Source organism: Colobus angolensis, unplaced genomic scaffold, assembly GCF_000951035.1.
Source record: "Colobus angolensis palliatus isolate OR3802 unplaced genomic scaffold, Cang.pa_1.0 Scaffold67, whole genome shotgun sequence".
Classification (NCBI taxonomy): Eukaryota; Metazoa; Chordata; class Mammalia; order Primates; family Cercopithecidae; genus Colobus; species Colobus angolensis.
The window spans coordinates 608,951-627,747 of record NW_012120376.1 but is presented as its reverse complement, the minus strand read 5'-3'; the positions used below and the strand labels follow the sequence as shown (position 1 = coordinate 627,747).

Genomic DNA, 18,797 nt, shown 5'->3' with positions numbered 1-18,797 from the left:
CCTTGTCGTCTACCATTAATAAAGTCCCCTGTGCTCAGCCAAAAAAAAAAAAAAAAAAAGTACGTAAGTAACATATACTGCATATGTAATCAGTTTTTTAAAACAAATGTTTCATGAAGGAAACATGTACATGAACATATTTTGTATATTTATAAATACACAAAATAATTTTCTGAGGGAGGAGAGTCATCATCCACAAAGAGGTGGCCCAGGCCAGGAATACTGAGACTCAGGTGAGCTGGTGACATTTGGGAATGTGGTCCTGAAAAGATGAAGAGTACTTACTGAGAAATACAAGGAAAAAGTAGGGGAGGGGAAAAGAAGGAGGGCGCTGAATCTCAGAGGAGCCAATTGAATGGACAAAGATGACGGCACATGAAAGGCTAAAGAACTGGCGGAGCAGCCTCTACAGCAAGCTGCAGAGATGACAGGGAGAGAGAAAGCAGGATATCAAAGCAGGAACCAGCTGGACCTATGTAAGCTGACTTGAGAGGCACCTGTGATGTCAGCAAAGATTTAACCAGAGCCAAAGACAGCATCTCCACAGGCTCAAAGGGGAAAACCCTCCTTCCAGAGTTCACAAGGGGCATTCAATGGTATGACTGGTCCAGTTGGAAAATGAGGTTGGGGAAAGGGTGGACGACCAGAAAATGGCACCCCCAATGGTGAGACTCTGCAGACAGAGACCCATGGCCAAAGAGGCACTGAGAGGCACTGTTTGGTCCTTGTGAGAAGCCTCAGTGCGGTGGCTTTTATCCCCATAGTCCCTCATGCTCTCATAGGGCTGGGTTATGAATCTGAATTATGAGTGTAGACAGTAGGGAACAAGAAAGGAGGTAGAACATCATGGATAAAATCAGGAGTGTAATTTTTGATAGATAAACTTTCCTGTTTTTGCTGGGATTAATTATGCCAAAAGTGGAAACTCAGCTTCCTGAAAGAAAAGAGATACCTCCCATTTCAACACAAGAAATAGGAGAAATATTTATACCATGGCCTAGTAAGGCTGAAAAAAAATCTTCAGGTGCATAAAAAATATCTGAAGTTCTAGAGAAACTATTACAGTTACTTAGGGTTTAACTTCTTTCTCAAACTGTAAAATGAAAATAGACCAGTTCCCCGTTAGATATTTCATAGGAATGAATAAAATCAATGAAGAGATAAATTCACTGGAAGAAAACACACTCTAGTAAATTCGCCAGAAATTTGTCATCCTTGATCTACTATTTTCAAGTGTTTTTTCTGGGGGCAAGTTTCAAGTGTAAGGTTGTCTTTACAATACATTATTGAGAGGCACTTCCTACCATAACACCACTTCAGAAAACACTTGCAAGAAGCATTATCCTTTAAGACCCATGTTTCTGTGTCCCAATTTCTATGGACTTATTCAAATTTACAATTTCAAATGTTTAGCATCAGTCAGTAAGTCACACACTCCACAGAACAAGAGGCTCTTAGAACACAATTATTATCTTATTCCCATTGGCTGGTCTCATTCACAACCACCTCTCAAAGGAGAAAAGCAGATGGAGGCTTCCCACATGCAACCCTCTATGGCTCCAGTCTGGTGCAATTTAGGAGTGAGGTTTAGAAGGAATTAGAAAGCGCATTAATAGAGACATTCATTGTAATTTGAAACATGAATTTGCTGTTCAAAAGGCTAAACTGGAGTGCTTAAAGCTAAGTGCTTAAAACTACCCCAGAATCCTAAAGTAATGTACCATAATTGCAATTACATTACTTCAATAATAGATTTAAAAAGTTAACACTTTCTTGTGTTTGGCTGGAATCACTCAGTCATCCACTGTAGTTGTGAGATCTCTTTCTTGGAAATCAACATCTTCATTTGGTTTCCACATGAATAATTCTTGGAAGCTACAAAGTCTTTGAAGGGTATTTATTTTTGCCTTGAGGGCTGGTGGCCTCAAAGTTCACATGAATCTCACAGATGCAAACTATCTCAGCATGATTCATCTATGCCTATAGCGTTCTCACCAAAGGGAGGTCCCTGCCTGTGTGGGGTTTCTGTATTTATACTGCTTGTGTGTTTATTTGTAGTTAAAATTGTTTTCACAAGTCAAATAAATTCAAAGATGACCTACAATGCACATGCATGAGAAATTAAGCCAAAACTCAGATTCTTGACTGAGTCACTGTTTGTTTTATCTTGGTGACGGGACATGTGCTTCACCTGAACTTCAAACTTCTTATTTTTCTGCCTCCATAATTGCAATCATCCCACTCTCCACACTGGCTACATTCTATTTAAACCTTCAAACTGTGGAGGAAAAAAAAGCAGCATCTAACCCAAGAGAGGTGTCACCTAGACAGGAATTATCTGACAGCTAAGAGAATTTCTTTTCTCCATGAAATGCTGTGGTGGTTAGGCCAATTCCCAGAATGACTAAAGAAAAATAACTTTTCCTATAAAAGGTAAGAAAATGACCAAATGACCTAGACTAGCTCTGAAGGGTAAGCACGGAGTCCCAGGTTGAAGACTACATTCTAACCACACATCAGTCATACTCTGCTCTAGGAAAAACCTTAAGTACTTGTCATCTTCTGTCCCTAACTTGGATGTTGTTTACTTTCAGTTTACGTACAGTGCAAACACCAGGGCCTACATGATTTTCAAGTCAAAAAAGATAAGGACTAATCCAGAAAGGAGAAGGAATTCTGTTTCATGCAGACTCACTGACAACAGCAAGAGATAACAAACCCACAACACAGGAAGCGTTAGAAAAAAACTAAATAAAAAACCGTAATCTCAAAGAAGACTACAGCCAACAAAAAATATTAATACTATAAAGTAAGGTCCTAAGGACACCACAGTTATGGAGGAACAAGGGATTGGAAGTTCATATCCATTATTTGGAAGCATTAAGAAATGTTTAGATTATTTCCCATTACTCTGTGTTTGAGGAGGAAGGGGCAAAGCTGTTTTAAACCTGTATGCAGAGTGTAATTTCCCTAGGGGGAAAGTGGGATTATGTATGAAAAAAGGCTGGAAAGACTTACTCGTAATTGGTAACAGTGGTTGGGGAGGGGAGGAGATTACAGGCAATTTTTCCTTTTTGCCTGTTTGTATTTTCTACAAGAAACATGACATATATCTACAGCAAAACCCACGTAACACATCCTTGAATTTTCCTGCTAAAATTGGTCTATGTTTTTTACTAAGGTAGAGATCTCTACCACAAAACACCAGGCAGAGACAGGCCTGTTTAGTGCTTCCCATCGCCCCAACCTTACAGCCCCTCATTTCCCCATCAAAAAGGGATGCAGAAGGGTACTGAGAATCTCTATACAACATACCCATTTACAGGAGCATTTTGCGAGAGTTTAGGGAGTCCACACGGGGAGCAGGCTGGCTTAGTGTAATAAATAGGCTGCGGTGAGACTCATTCTAGGCCACAGCACTCATGGGCATGATCCGCCTTAATTTTACCCATGGGGAATGACACAGCAAGCAGCTGGAAGGCTTAGACATGAAGACTGACCTCTGCAGACTGGTGTGAGGGAAATGGACGTGGCTCCCAGCAGCGGCTCTTCCCACTCTCGGGACCTGTTGTCTGTGGCCTGAGCCCAGAGACCCACAGCCAGGCAGAAGGTCTCCCAGCACAGGCCCAGTTAGTGCCCCGTCTGCAGTTCCTTTCTCGGTAGCATCGCCCTGCTATGTGCCAACAACTTGGGAGTCACTGTTTTAGAGAATCTGCCAAGCCCCAAGTTTGCCTTCAGGTGAACCCCTAACTATGTGTGGCCCATCTTAGGAGTTCCTTAGCGAGGTTTCTGTCTTGCACAGGTAGTCAGGTGAGTGTGCACAAAGCTCTGTGATCAGACCCTGTGGTGACCACACCTGATGTGTGCTTGTCCAGAGGGGGCTCACTGCCATGGAGTCTGCAGCAGTGCCTGGCCAGATGAACATCAGAGGCCTCAGCAAAGGCTTTCCTGACCTTCCTCTGGGAATTCTGGATAGCCAAGGAGCAGCACTGTGCTCAGAAAGCCACAGAGCAGGACAGGAAACTTCAGAAGCTCACCTTCTTCCAAGGCTTGGATTTTCATTCAATTGCAGACTCTGTTGGAGGCTCAGAATGCGCCTGACAGCAGGCATGGTAGATGTGCCTGACAGCAGTAACTTACGTATACCCCGAGAATGAGCCTCATAGAAGACATACCTGACAGCAGTTAACTCAAGAAATGACGGTTGCCACGTGGAGGGTGCTAGGGGGAGGATGCTAAGTGAAGATGCTATACAAACTGTGTCCTTTTTTTTTTTTTTTGAGATGGAGTCTTGCTCTGTTGCCCAGGCTGGAGTGCAGTGGCGTGATCTCAGCTCACTGCAACCTCCGCCTCCCGGTTTCATGCCATTCTCCTGCCTCAGCCTCCCAAGTAACTGGGACTACAGGCGCCCGCCACCACGCCTGGCTAATTTTTTGCATTTTCAGTAGAGATGGGGTTTCACCGTGTTAGCCAGGATGGTCTCGATCTCCTGACCTCGTGATCCACCCGCCTCAGCCCCCCAAAGTGCTGAGATTACAGGCGTGAGCCACCGCTCCCAGCCTCAAACTGTGTCCTTTTTACAAGCAGGTGCAGCTCTGTCCAGACTGCCACCACTGGGCTGTTCCTGTGTAAGTTCCCCATACTAAAATCATGTGTCTTGCTTGTTGGCTTTGGGTCTCTTCTTCAGCTTCTTGAACCTGGAGCCATCCCTACTGAAATTAATAGGGATCTAGCATGACAAAGGAACATGTGATGAAATAAGCTTAAAACAGGGGCCATATCGGTTAAGAAATAAAGAACACCACATTGACGACCAAGAACGGAGGGGCTGGCAGAAACCTGGAGGAGGCTGAAATGTCTTTGCACCTGAAGAACTCTGCACGATTTAATCCTTCCTCTAATTGAAGGGAAAGAAACTATTTTTTTTTTTCAAAGCACCTGCCAAGTAGCAGGTACTGTGTCTAAGTTCTCTTCAACAACCCAAGGAGGCAGATATTACTCTTACTTTGCAAGAAGGGTTTTTAAGTGATGGTCCTGAAGTCCCCAAGCAGGGACTGAAAAGCAGATTTACCTGGTTCCCAATATGTGCTGCCGCCCAGATCAACCAAATGGTCTTTTCAGGTCTGTGAGTCCATCCAAGGTCATCTCCTGCCTGCCCACATTGGGATGTTTGGGTGGAATCAGGCAGTTTGGGTGGAATCAGGCAAGGTTGAGTGCTGGCCTTCTCACTTGTCCCCTGTAACCCTGGACTGGCTGTTAGGCCTCTCCAAGCCTCGGCTTCCTCCCCTCTATAAACCACAGCCGTCTACCACACACCATGCCATGAAGATCATCAGCCAGCACCTGTCAGGGCTGAGCACCAAATCCAGATAGGGTAATTGTGCACGAGTGGAAGCGGGCATCAGGAGCAGTGGTCCTGATTTCAGATCACCTGCTTTGCATGCAGCAGTTGCTTTTCAGCTGTGAGACTAACTGTTCACAACTTGACAAAGCAGGTCCAAGTACAACACAAATTGCTACAACCTCTTGCCAGTCCTCAGCTCATTTCTTCCTCAGCTCTTCCTCACTTAGTGAGTAATTAGAATACTTGTCAAATACAGAAAGTTGAAATCACTAATGTGACTCTCAAACTTATTGCAGATCATTAAACATTTACTAGAGGCGCATAATGCAGAGATGTGGTAAATGACATTTCTTCACAGAAATTGTTGAGCTTAGAAATCTTCAATCATTTCATTTTAGGGGTGAAGCAACCAAAATCTTGAGAGGCTGGTGGTTTGGCCAGATCTAAATCTGAGAGGTTTGTTATTCCATATGCCGTGCTTGCTACCACTCATGGTGGACTATTAATTCTCACCTCCACTCCTGGTTGCTTTTGAACATGTGGGGTGAGCTTGGAGAGAGCCAACGTCCTAAGATAGAAGAACACTCCCGATGCATTTTGCCCCCTCCAGTGAAGGTCACTGTGCTTCTCAGTCCTGGATTCCTGCCTTGATCCAGCTGCTGCCTTTTCTTTGTCTGCACTGGTTTCTGCTCCATGCTGGGGGGACCATCCTTTTGCTCCTCTCCTTTGTCAGATCCAATAATGCTGAAAATGTTGAACTCTGGTGAATTTCCGTCCGGACAATTGCCAGGGACAAAAATAGTGAAATGAGAACAAATGGGAGTGACCCAGAAGACAGACTGCACCCAGAGAGACCACAGACTCTGGAGCCAGGATGTGGAGGCACCGTCTAGGGACACCAATGTCCCCTGGCTTATGTCCTACATTGCCGGGAGGGAGAAATGTGTGCTGGAAATCTAGGTATGCCCTAAATTAGCGAGTGGAGATCATGGCTGCAAACACTAGACAGAGCCAAACCACCAGGCTGCAGCAAATCTGTCTCAAATGTTGGGTAACAGCTACACTGAGTAAAAACATTCTGTGCATATGGGAAGCTCAGCCTCCAAAGGAGCTTGACATTTTTAACTATAAAAAGGTCTCAAATTAAATCCATGTGACCTTGAGTGTAACAGGAACCCCCGTAACACCACACTTTTACCAATCAAATGAGAACTTCCAAGACCTTTCCTCCTCTCCCCTTCTGTTTTTCTTCTTTCAGCATTGCATTTACTCCTTGAGCACCTCCTATCTTGTGCCAGGCACTGTGCTAGGGACTGGGATCAGATGGGGAAGCAGAGAGGGCAGTTTCTGCTGCACAGAACTCACAATATAGGGAGGAGCCGTGATCCATCTGTGAAGGTGGGAGATGCCTCAGGGAGGTCCAGGAGGGGACAGCGAGACTGAGGCTGAAAGGACTGGCACGGGGAGCTCATGGAGAAGGATGGAGGGAGAGCAGTTCAGGTAGAAGCAACTGCATGTGTGAAGGCTGAATGGTGGCAGATGCTCGGCCTGTGTGAGGAGCTAGACAAAGCCATGCGTGCCGCTCAGTGAGGAAAAGGACAGGCTCAGGGGAGGCTCGAGGGATGGGCTGGGGCCAGTTAGAAGGACCTTGCAGGTCATCAGAAAAGTTCAGATGAGCTCAATAGTCACCTCTGAAGGGCTTTGAGAGGAGGGCTTATCTTTTACAAAGGTTATCCCTGTTGTGTGTGGAAACTAGACTGGTACAGGACAGAGCTGAGAGAGGGAACCAGAGCTTGTTGCTGAAGTTCAGTGAGGTGTGTGACAGTACATGAACAGCAGCAGTGAATGGCAAAAAAGAGAAATGATGCCCACCAGATGTCACCTGGAATCAGAACTGATGTGTGAGGATGGACTGGGAGCCGGGCACAATGGGGTGGAGGCCATGTTTGCTAGGTGCCTCTATGTGCTGGGCATAAGGAGAGTGTGTTTCCTCAAAAGAAGCCATCTCTGTCACTCATCTGCGAGGTCCCTGTGCACCCACTGTTAATGGTGTCCTCCCTCGACTGACTGTACCTACTTGTCTTTAAAGCATACGGAAAAGCCTGCAATGGTAGCAACACTGCCATGGGCTTTTCAAACAACAATACTAGACATAATCAGTTTTTGAAGTGCCTAAGCAGAGTTGAGCCTCCTTCTAGAAGAGCTTTGAGAGAATACAAAGGTAAGATTTGATTCCTACCACAAATGAGCTCTGGCCTATTAGGGAAGAGAGAGAGACACCCAGTTATACTACAGTGTGAAAAGTGAAGCAAAAGGATAGAGGGGAGACCCTTGGGCCCCTGGCACACAGACAGGCATCAGTGAACAGGTGTCTGCCTGGGATGGGATGGAGGAGTCAAGGAAAACCTCAAGGAAGAAGTGATGCTGAAGCTGAAGCTTCTAGAAGATATCCCAGGGCTGTTCTTGACAGAGGAGGAGGGAAGCATGTTATCAAGACAAAGGGCAGGAACAACTTAGTTCTCGGAGATGTGAGTACCTGGTCTGACATTGCCAGAGCTCAGGGTGTGAGGATAAGAAGTGACAGGTGAGGGTAGAATCTGGACTTTAGTCTGAAGATATGTCACCGAAGGGCTTTCAACAGGGAAGTGGTGTGGCCACCCCACATTGTAGTAATCTTGGGGACTGCCAGATGGGTGCCAATGCAGTGGCCAGCCCTGTAAGGGGCCCAGGTGAGACTCCTATATGGAGTCTAAAAAAGATGCAGCTGGTGATTAACAGGGATTGATGACAGAAGCGGTGGGGAGGGGGAATGCAGGTCAGGGTAAATTATCCTAGGTTTTTGGTTTAAGTTTAGGCACTTAGTGGCCTAAGAACACCGGAGAGAGGGCTCTATTGGGGAAAAGAAAACTATGCTAGTTCTGGGCATCTTAAGTATGAGATTTGCAGGACATCTTATTTATCCATACTTTACCTTTACCCTTGATTGAAAGGGTGATTACATAAACACACACAAAGTAAAATAAAAATATACATGGAAGATAAAACTAGAAAGATCAGAGGAAGGTAGGAATTAAGTTAATACAAAGAACATGTACTGTAAGGCCCTTGTGCTTATTAGAAGTGGGTCACAAATGCTTCCGAACAGACTACACAGATACAAACCAGGATCAGTCTACACAACTCAGGGCCCAAAACGAATTTTAAAAAGCCACAGAAACAAACAAAAAAAATTACCCTGCTCTCAGTCCCTGGTCTTTTCCTAAATTGCATACAAGAGAAACGTCCTCTGTGGTCCTGAGAAGAGAGGAGGCTGTGCGATAGAATGAGCAAGCTCTTCAGCAGGGTCCTTCAGTGAATGCCACAGCACATTTCACACAGCTGTTTCTTGCAACCTTCTCCAACGGAGGCACGTGGCCTAAGCAAGCCATTTAGGAAACCATTGAGCAGGACCACAAGTGTGAGCTTCAGGCTTCATCCAGGGATAGATTTGAGAATTTCTAGAAGGGTGCGAGGAATAGAAATCCTCCCTAAATACTGTTCCTCTCAACAGAATCTTTCAGAAATACCAAAAGGCAGCAAGTTCAAGTTCATGGCCACCCTGCCCAATAAATACCTGAAAAGCAGTGACTCCACCAGCCAAGCAATAGGCTTGCTAAGTTGGTTTGAGTTGTGGGGGAAGCAGAATGATCAAGTGTGAGGGAAGTTCAAGTCGAGCCCTGCCCACGTGCCTCATGGAAAGCCCCTGATGCTTTGCAGAAAGGTGGGAGGCTGACAAGAGGGGAGAGATGACTGGAGGAAGGGAGGTCATGGGGCCTGGCGTGTGGGAGGGAAGTGCGGCTTGGGCTTCTGTACTTGGGCAACACTGGGATGTAAATGGATGCTGAAGGTGCGTAAGATGGCTCAGGAGGGACGTGGAGAAGCTGGCTGAAGACAAACCCTGAGGCAGCCTGCATGTCACTGGCAGATGTGAAGAGGTTCCACCAGTGAAGGGGAGGGAGGGGGAGAGGAAATCCTGGAAGCTGAGCAGAGAGATTGTTTCAAAAAGAGTTGGTGTGTATTTATGATAGCTGCCTTTAACCCCTCTGTAAGTGGGTGTTTTTGATAGGGTAATATTAGTTGCTATAACAGATAATCCTAAATATCTCATGGCTTCATACAGTGTATGTTCATTTCGCACATGAAATACAAGGTCTGATTGGCTTGGGCGTAGTCACAGGGGTATTCTGCCAGCTTCAGCATGCACTTCCAAAGCCATCCTGATTTGTCAACTTCTAATCTGGAGAAAAGTGAGGCTGGTGTGTATGGCAGTCTCCTAGGATTCGTGTAATATGAGTCACAACAAAGTTGGCAGTTTAAAACAATAGAAAATGACTTCTCTCACAGTTCTGGAGTCTGGAAGCCTGAAATAAAAATTGTAGGGCCATGCTCCTTCTGAAGGCTCTGCAGACTCCTTCCTGGCCTCTTCCCAGCTCCTGGTGATTCCAGGAAATCCTTGGTGTTCCTTGACTTGTGTCTTCTTAACCCCAGTCTCTACCTCCATTTCCTCCATTTTCACTGGTCATCTTCCCTGTGTCTGTCTACACATGCCCTTCTTAAGTCGTCGCTGGATTTAGGGTCCGCCCTACTCCAGTTTGGTCTCATCTTAATTATATCTACAAAGGTCCCATTTCCAAGTGAGGTCCCTTTCACAGGTGCTGGGGGTTAGGACTTCAACTTAACTTTTCCCGGGAACATAACAGTTCAAGACAACAGTATGTACGAGGTTTTCGAGGGTCACGTATCACTCTGCTCACACTCCCGTGGTTGAAACTGAGCCATGTAGCTAAGCTATGCCTGCAATACACCGAAGGCTGAGGAAGGTTGTTCCCTGTGCCCAGGAGAAAGGACAAGGTAGCAGGAGGGCAGCTAGTCAGCTCCACCACACCGCAGGGCAGGGAGGTGGGGGAGCACACTGGGACAGAATCAAGGCTGTCACAAGGGGGAAATGCAGCCAGGGAATGCATGCTCTGAGGGACGATCCTGGATGTGAAGAGAACCAAGTTAAGAGGAAGACACGCCTGTAATCGTAGCACTTTGGGAGACCGAAGCGGGCAGATCACGAGGTCAGGAGTTCAAGACCAACCTGGCCAACATAGTGAAACTCTGTCTCTACTAAAAATACAAAAAAATTAGCCAGGCCTGGTGGCAGGTGCCTGTAATCCCAGCAACTCAGGAGGCCGAGGCAGGAGAATCACTTGAACCTGGGAGGCAGAGGTTGCAGTGAGCCAAGATCAGGCCATTGCACTTGAGACTGGGCAACAGAGCGAGACTCTGTCTTGAAAGAAAAAAAAAAGGAGGAAGACACAGGGGTAAGGGGAAGCTTGTGCAAAATGAGAGAACTTTGAGTATGTTTGCAGGCAGGTAAGAAGCCGGGGGAAGGGAGCAAATACAGATATGTGGGGTCACAGAGGATGGGTGGAGACTTTTTAGAGGGGGTGGAACAAAGAACACTGGTGGAAGAAATCAGCACATCCCTGAAGCTAAGTATAGATAGGCACAAATCCTGTGAAATACCAAATGATAAAAGACAAGACAGCTGCGGTTTGCCTGGCTTTTTAAGCCCTTTACCTGATTTCTTCTAGGCCTAACCTGAGACATGTTTGTTTTGCACAGCTTATTGTATATATTCAGTCACCTATACTACACACATTATACACAGATATGTTAGGAACGTCTCTCTTCCAAGCACATTCCCAATGTGCTAATCCTGAGAGTTCTTGCAGAAATGTTGGGTCAACCAGAAGACTGCTTGCTGGCAATGCACTAAAACAGTAATGAATACTTCAGCATCATGTAATTATGTACCTACTGCAGAAAGAACAGTGGGCTAGTCTAGCTCTTCCTGGTGTGGTACCACTAGCCCTGAGAGGCTCTGACCCACAAACCTGCACCACTTGGGGTAAGGAAGTTGTCTGCAGAGTCCACCCTTAAAAGGGTAAAGCAGAATACCGCTTTACCCTTTTAAGCGGCAGAATCCTGATAGCTGTGACATGTACAGGTGGCCTGTGTGTGAGCAACCGGTCCTCACGCAGAGGGAGAAAGGGCACAGTTGCCCAGTCACCAACAAAACCAGCCTTGTGGCCTGAACAAAATTAGCCTGTTTGAGAGCCTGCTCATAAGCTAAATAATTAAGTATCCATTCCAGAAAACAATATGAAGATTGGTTTGTTGGTCTTCTGACATTCATTCAATGTCCTGTATGGGCAAAGGCAACTTGTGAAAAGCATGGCATTGAAAGTACCATACTGAACAGCTGTTTCTAACAGCTCCATGGGAAACCCTGAGGGACTGTTGATGGGTGTAAACCAAAAAGTATCCAAGACACGTCTCAATTGATTTAAAAGTTCATTTTGCCAACGTTAAGGAATGCCTGGGAGAGAAAAACATGGAATCACAGAAACAGTCTGTGGTCGGTGCCTTTCTCCAAAGACGAATTAGAGGGCTTCAACATTTAAAGGGGAAAAGTGGGCTGGAGGGGAAAGAGGGAGGGTATGGTAACCCACATGTTACAAGAGAAAAGCAACAGGTAGGGAAATAGTCAATTATCTGTTCATCTGGGGCTCAGTAAATTAGTACTTTCCATAAGATAAGGAGAACCCAGAGTAGCTACCAGTGGAGATATTTAACCTTTTATCTGCAGCTATTTGCTTAGGAACAAAAGGAAAGGCAGTTTCTTGCATGACTCAACTTTCAGCTTATTTTTTTTTTCCTTTTTGGATTAATAAATTGGGGACCCTAGTTTTTATTTTTTTTTTCCACCTGGGGATAATATTACTAATGATAATTATTATGGTTATTGGTACAGTAATAAAACACTTTTTGAGCATTTATTATATGCCAGAAACTGTGCTTAACATTTTATACCCTTTAAATCATTTAATCCTTCTACTAACCTTATCACAGATAAGGCCTCTTATTATCCCCATTTCCCCATTTTACTGATAAGGAAGGCACAGAAAGGTTGGGTATTTTGTTCAAGGTCCCACAGCGCTATGATAAGTCGCAGAAGCCAGGACCTGAATCCAGCTTGTGTTTCTCCAGAATCTGTGCTACTAATCAGTATGTAACCTGCTCTATATCACAAGTGTTCCTATCTGTTTTACATACTGGGCCTCTGTTGTAAGGTCTCATTTAAATAAAGAATCTGGAAAGTATATAATACAGCTTTTATTTTTTAAATTTTTTTTAGATGATCTATTAACATTGAGAAATTGGTGCAGTCCATTTGGAAGGACCATGTGTCCTTGAAATGCTGGTGGCAATGATAACCTGCCAGTTCTGAATCACAAAGAACATGACAAGGGTGTGGTGCGGGAACAACTATACAAAAACTTTGACACAGAAAAGCAGCGAAACAGGAGTGAAAAGTGAGCAGAGAGATGAATCAGTGTGAAAATGGATTGCATGAATCCGATTTTTGCAGGCAGGCCTGGTGGCCCACAGGAGGGAAAGAGTTCCCACTCTGTGATTTCAAAAGCCTCTTTATTATTGCCTGGGATACCACTGGAAAAGAAAAGCCAGGGTCCAGGAACCAGGGGGGAAAGCACAGTCCAGCACAGAGGGTCAGGGCAGGCTCCAGGCCCAGCAATGTAGCTCTAGGCTTCTTGTGCAGCTGAGCTCCCCGGGAAGCAGTGACCTTGACTTCACGGCTAAGTCTTGCAAGAAAAAGAAAAAGAAAAAAAAACAAAACAAAACAGAACAACAAAAAAAAAACTACCCTTGCACAACCGTGTTTTTCGGATGCCTGAGAGCCGGGAGGCTTTTTTAAAGGCTTTATTGAAAAAGGACTTTTTCTGTGTTACTTAGAGACAACCATTGCTTGCCAAAATACTAGGTAAAAAAAAAATTGCAAAATTCGAGAGCTGGAAAGAATATTACAGGCTGCCCAGTGTGTCCCAAAGCAACTAAATTATCATTATGAACTTTGTGGAGACACACACACACACACACGGGCCTTTGAAGTGTGCTGACTTGAATTCAGCATATTGTCCACATCTAATCTGGAAGGAATACAGTTCTAGGGTCCAGAGCTAATATCTGGCAGCAATATTGGCTAAGATGAATTCTATTACACAGTGGAGTCCTAAAGCAGCTCAGGAACGCTATCAGAAAAGTTCACAACACACGCTTTTACATCAGCCCAGAAGTTCATGTAGCCCTTTCATATGCAAGCCATCTGCACTGTAATACAAATTATATTTTACCGTGCATCATGTATTTATCATAAACTTAAATATATTTACTATCTGCAGTAGTAGCAGCAGCAGGAATAATATATTGATAATCACTGTTGATAACTAGCATTTATTAGGTGCTTTCTATAAGGCAGGCAAGTACTTGTATAAACATTTCAAATGCACTCGATTCGCACATAAAGTTTAATGCTTTTGCATGAATTATGTTTTACTTATTTTGCCACCATTCCTCCCCATACCCCATTACAATGTGAGTTCCATAATCGCAGAGGTTCAGGGGTTTTTGTCTTCATTATTAACTAAGCCTTCAGTTCCCAGAACACAGGAGGCATGCAAATATTTTCTGAGTTGAATTAATTCATTTAATCCTCACAATGACTGTAAGGGATAGGGATTGTTAGAATTCCTAACTTACAGATGGGGTAACTGGGGGACAGAATGGTTAAGTAACTGGCTGGAGGTTGCACAGTAAGTGACAGAATTAGGATTCAATCCTGGGCCATCTGACTCTAAACCCTGTACTTTTGGTGAATCCCTAGCATTTCTATTTTAATAATGACAATAGCTAACATGTACCAAGTGCTTACTGTGTGCCAGGTACCACAATGAACGCCTTCTGTGCACCCTCTCATTAATATAACAGTTCTACAAAGGAGGCTATTATTTTTTTATTCACACATTTTAGAAGGATCCTCTACCTCGACCAAAGTCATTCTGTTAAGTTGTGTGGCTAGAATTCATACTCAGGCCCATGTGAGTTCCAAGCACATGCTCATAATCATTGCCCCGTTCTGTGTCCTGAGCCATCCTTCACGTAGAGAGCTACTGTGCACTTTAGCTATGGGTCTCCCTTCGCTACTCTTTAAAAATTTTATTTTAGATTTGTATCTAATTTAAAAATGTTCATACTATCTTTTTTCATAACCCATATAAAGTTTGGGTTACTAAAAAGGACTATCATTAAATGAAAGAGCAGCACCCCCAGTCTGAGGGGTGAAGGTGAACTGAATCAGGGCCAGCAAAACCGTATCAGGCCATGACAGGAGGAAGCGGTGCCAGCGGCAACTCCAGATCTGTGATGCACTAAAACCCTTAGGAAGGGATTCTGGAAAACCACTTTCCTTTGGGAAGGTACCAGAGGGATGATTCAAAGGGAACCTGCAGGGCTAGGGAGGGTTAGAGACAGGAAACTGATCCCAGTCAGGTTGGTTGGCTCTGCCAGCTGACAGGCAGGCAGTAGTAGTGGGAGGTGCCAAGGGTGGGCAGTATTTAAAACAAAGTCATAGGCTGGGCATGGTGGCTCACGCCTGTAATCCTAGCACTTTGGGAGGTGAAGGTGGGTGGATCACGAGGTCAAGAGATCGAGACCATCCTGGCCAACATGGTGAAACCTTGTCTCTACTAAAAATACAAAAATTAGCTGGGCATGGTGGCGCGTGCTTGTAGTTCCAGCTACTCGGGAGGCTGAGGCAGGAGAATCACTTGAACCAGGGAGTTGGAGGTTGCAGTGAGCCGAGATGGTGCCACTGCACCCTGGGCTGGTGACAAAGGGAGACTCTGTCTCAAAAAAAGAAAAGAAAACAAAACAAAACACAAAGGCATGAAGCCTGGGTGCTGAGGCTCACGCCTGTAATTCCAGCACTTTGGAAGGCCGAGGTGGGAGGATTGCTTGAATCTAGCAGCTCAAGAGCGGCCTAAGTGACATAGGGAGACCCACCTCTGTAAAAAATAAAAATAAATTAGCCAGGTGTGGTGGCACATGCTTGTGATCCCAACTATTTGGGAGGCTGAGGTGGAAGGATCACTTGAACTTGGGAAGTCAAGGCTGCAGTGAGCCATGATCACGCCAGTGCACTCCAGCCTGGGTGACAGACTCAAACCCTGTCTCTAAAAATTTTTCAAAAAATAAAATAAAAGGATGCAAGAATCCACTTCTCACATTGAAGGGCAGGATGTAATACCAAGGGAAAGGTGGTGGTCACCACTCAGGCCCACACGCAGCCACTAAACCATGAGCTGTTAGTTCAACTCATTTCTTGATGGGTTGGGCTTTGAAAAGTGATAGAAGCAATCCTAACACCCAAGTGGCAGACACTGTCTGCAGCCTGCTGACTGGGACCTCTGAGAGCCAGAAGAACTCAAAGGTCAGTGCCATACAGTTCTTCTGAAGCTACAGAGAAGAACATCAGGAGCAGGGTGGAGACTTCCTGGGAAGCTGAGATCTGGGGAAACTGCTGAAGCACAGCTCTCAGGGGGAACTAAGTCCCAATGCAGCTGGCAACTGAAAATTTTCTTTATGCTTTAGGTTTGGAGCATCTTATCTGTCTTCTGCCATCTATGCCTAACCTAACAAGATTGAAGGGAAGAAAATGGAGGAGTCAGGAAGCTGAGCTGACCAGGTCAGTCTTTGGCTGGATACTAAGAGGGTCCCAAATTTCAGAGCTGGAAAACACCATTGAAATCAATTAGTAAGATCTTGTTAACCTCATTTGTTCTTTAAAGCAGGAAACCGGCTCAGCAGGGGAAGTGGGTTTCTAACTGTTATGCAGTTTGCTACAGGACAAGATTGTGATTTATCTCTGGACTCCCAGTCCAGTGTTTTTTCCATTGCTGTCTCAATGAGGCAGCTAAGAGCAAAGACACACACCTGTACTCTGGAAAACTTTCTTTCTTTCTTTTTTTTTTTTTGGAAGTATTTTTGTCAGGCAGGAGTGCAGTGGCATGATCAAGGCTCATTGCAGCCTCAACCTCCTGGGCTCAAGCGATCCTTCCACCTTAGCCTCCTGAGTAGCTGGGACTACGTGTGTGTGCCACCACATCTGACTAGTTTTTAAATTTTTTGTAGACATGGGATTTCATCATGTTGCCTAGGCTGGTTTCAAACTCCTGAACTCAAATTATTCTCCTGCTTCAGCCTCCCAAAGTGGTGGGACTATGGGTGTGAGCCACCATGTCCGGCCAGGAAATATTTGTTTTTATAGTTATACTCCTTTTTTCCCCAATAATGGTTGAAAGTTTTGACCAAGGAGAAAATACATTCTTAGTAATTCCCCAAGATAGTAGAGGCTCAGCAAACTGTTCATGGATAAAGAGTAGGGCCAGAGTGTTATTTGATCTTAGAAAGAACTGATGTTGCTAAGCAGATACCAAGCAAAATCTCGGAAAGGGAGGAGACGGGTCCTCCAAAAACAGGTGATGACCAAGGTTCTGGTATGAGTCCTGCTGCTGGCTATCTGTGGGAACTTGAGACAGACTATTTCTGTGAGCTTCACTTTCCATTAGTAAAAAAAGGAATCTGGACTAGATGAGTGGTTCGCACAGTGGCCCCAAGCTCAAGGATTCTGATTCAGTAAGCCTAAGAATAGGGTCCCTGCAATTTTTATTATTATTTTTTAAAATCCCACAGGTGAATACATGAATGTCTGCCCTGGACTGATAGAGGGATGGGAGGATGGACAGATATATTTGATGAAAATTGCAAATTGCAGGATCTAGGTAGTAGGTATACAAGAATGACTCAACGATTATATACGTTGGCAAAAGTCCCCCAGGTGATTCTGATGTACAGACCAGTCTGGCATCCTCTGGACCAGATGCCAGCCTCAGACTGAGTTCAGGGTGCTTCACTGTCCCTCGGGGCAGCCCCAGGTGCCACCTTGAGAAAAGGGAGCTGGTGTGAACTTCAGCCTTGTTCTAGAATTTAGTCTGGGCAGCTCCACCTTATTTGTTTATACACAGGAGAATTTGTGTAAGATTCTACTGGAAAGTGTACCAACAATGGACCCACTGCTTAACGTATATAAACCACTTTACAAGTTGGTTGTTAAGGCCTTACATAGATCCAACTGTTGATGAATTTACAAAATTACTTAAGGTTTGCTGTGCAAGATGGAATGAAGGCTTTAAAAATGAATATTATATATAAATATGTGCACGTGCACACACACACCCTCTTGGTTATTATAAGAGTCAAGCAAGAGAGGAGAGTTCAAGCTCAGACCTCATGGCCATTGCCATGGTCACTGAAGCACTAGCTGCCACTGAGCATGCCTGGGCCCTGTTTGCACCTCTTCTGCCTCACCCACCACCCCCTCTTTCTTTGGTCCATTTCTGTCTGGTCCTCGACTATAAAAGGTACATTCCTCGTTCAAGGCTGTATTAGTCTCTTCTCATTCTGCTAAAAAGACATACCCAAGACTGGGTAATTTATAAAGAATAAGAGGTTTAATGGACTCACAGTTCCACACAGCTGGGGAGGCTTCACAATCATGGCAGAAGGTGAAGGAGGTGCAAAGGCACGTCTTACATGATGGCAGGCAAGAGAGCACGTGAAGGAAACTGCCCTTTATAAAACCATCAGACCTCACGAGACTTACTATCACGAGAACAGCATGGGAAAAATACTCCCCCATGATTCAGTTACCTCCCACCTGGTCCCCTCCCATGACACGTGGGATTACATTATAGGAACTACAATTCAAGATGAGATTTGGGTGGGGACACAGTCAAATCATATCAAAAGCCTTGGCTGTTTCATCTGCCAGAACATCTTGACTCACCTCCTTCAGACCTTACTCTAAGACTCTCTCCCCCATGACACTCTCCCTTGCTACCACATCTGAAACTGCCACCCACCCCTGACTACTAAGTCCCTTCCCTTGTCCTGTGTTTCTCTTTAGAAATTATTACCAATAGCATACTCAACATTTTACTTATGTGCCTTGCTTATTATCTGTCTTTCCAGACTGGTTTGCAAGCTCCATGAAGGCAGGGTTTTTTTTGTCCATGGCTATGTTCCTAGTGCCTTTGACAGTGCCTGGCATGAGACATATTTGGTGACAAAATGAAGGGCTGAACCACGCTTGTGCTTTATATACATCATCTGTAACCTGCATGGCAATCTAGAAGAGTAGGAACCAGTCCCTTCCACAAATGGGAAAGCAAGGTATTTTCTAGAGGGATGAGGGCCAGCTTTTCCAAACCCTAGCGCCTGGGATCATTCTATTTCACTACTCTACCTCACACAACCCCGGCTCACTTCCGAGGCTGATATGTTTCTCCCTCCCTTCCTGTACTAACAGCTAAACCATATTTGGGCCTGGAGAGTTTATTACCCTGCTTAAACAAGACAGGATAGAGTTGAAGGTGAAATGCCCATATTGTTCAGTTAACTCCTTGAAGCAAACAAATCATTTGATAACTGTACACCACACACCAGT

The 18,797-nt window shown here is 44.9% G+C and overlaps 1 protein-coding gene across 1 annotated transcript in view; it reads right to left on the bottom strand.

Annotated features, from left to right (window-relative positions):
- The window catches only part of PPM1H (protein phosphatase, Mg2+/Mn2+ dependent, 1H), a 295,323-nt gene that overhangs the window by 119,853 nt on the left and 156,673 nt on the right, over positions 1-18,797 (bottom strand). The gene's annotated exons all lie outside the window — the stretch shown is intronic.